Here is a 1,573-nt window from a genome sequence, read left to right on the forward strand (position 1 = left end):
TAGATGCTATAATACGGATAAGCCTTGACAACCGTATGAAGGAATGCTAAATAAAGAAAGCTAGTCACGAAGGACCACATACCGTGTGACTCCATTGATAGGAAATACCCAGACCAGGTTAATACCTAAAGCCTGAGCTTCGAGCTGCGAGCTGCAGTAACTTGAAGTTTGAGGAATAAAGACTGTTAATGGGGAGGCGGTTTCTCTTTGGAATGAGGAAAATGTTTTACATTTAGATGATAAAGATAATAAAACCACTTTGTCAAGGAATTAGTCACTGAATTTGTACATTTCAAATGTATGGTATTTACCTTTTAAAGTATGTAAATTATATCTCTATGAAGCTGCTATGAAATAAAAAAAGAAGGCAAGCAGGCTGGGACTCTGGAATGATCGAGAAGTGAAATGCACGAGGCACTTCCGCCCGCGTAGAAGTACAGTCATTCCAACCTAAGTACACACGTCAGGCAAAGGAAGAGAGACTTTTTTCCCCTTCCTTTTTTCTTTTTTTTTTTTTCTTCTTTTTTTCTTTCTTTCTTTCTTTTTTTTTTTTTCTTAGAGATTTTTGCTGTAAGTTATGTGTGCTCACTGGAGAGAAACAGAGAGACAGAAAGTGAGAAATCATCCCCTGGGGGGATGGCCACGCTGCAATCCCTTCTCCTCCATTCTCCTCTCAGGATTTTGGGCACACGTACACATGCACCCAGTGTGCAAGCTGCCGGGTCTGGGACTTGAACCACAGTCAACTACGTGGGAGTCCAGCAATGTAACCATTATGCCATCTGCTAGTCCCAAGATGGGGGAGGGGGGACTTCTGATGATCATGAAAATAGTCATTGAATTTCCAGCGGGGCTGGAGCCCTTTACGGTTGTTTCGTTCTGTTTTTTTTTGCCAGAGGATGTGTGTGTGTGTGTGTGTGTGTGGGTGTGTGTGTGAGAGAGAGAGAGAGAGAGAGAGAGAGAGAACGCCCCCAACAGGTCCAGTCACTCTGAAAACATTTCCCTCCAATGCTGGGTCCTTTCAGGAACCCAGGAACCCACCCACCCCTCCAGTGACTTTTTAAGCCATTGGTCTAGGCATCTACTAGAACCCTGGCCAGCCATGTGGGATGCAGCTTCCTTAACCACTGGGCTACCAGGACGGGCTTTAACTTCTTATTTCAGGGAATGGGGAGGAAGGACCTCAATCTGTTGATTTAAGCTCTGAATCTTCCCCCTACTGACACTGATCCTCAAAAATTCACTTCCCACCACAAAGAAAGACCCTCTGCTCTAGAGGAAAAAGAATTAGATGTGTCGAACAGCTCCAGAAGCTGAGGCCTGAAGAGGCCCCTGAGCAGGGACTGCATGCTTCTTCTCTTTAAGGATTTTGGCACAGGACACATACACTCACAGAGAGCAGAGAGGCAGAGAGACAGTGAGAGGGAACGTGAGAAATCACCCCCAGGGAGGATGGCCGCACTGCAATCTCTTCTGCTCCTGTTCTCTGAATTCTGGGCATGTACACACATGCACCTGTCATGAGTTTTAAGCTGTCAGGTCCAGGACTTGAACTGTGGCTAACTATGTGGGA

The sequence above is a fragment of the Tupaia chinensis genome, unplaced genomic scaffold (assembly GCF_000334495.1).
Source record: "Tupaia chinensis unplaced genomic scaffold, TupChi_1.0 Scaffold000704_1, whole genome shotgun sequence".
Lineage (NCBI taxonomy): Eukaryota > Metazoa > Chordata > Mammalia > Scandentia > Tupaiidae > Tupaia > Tupaia belangeri.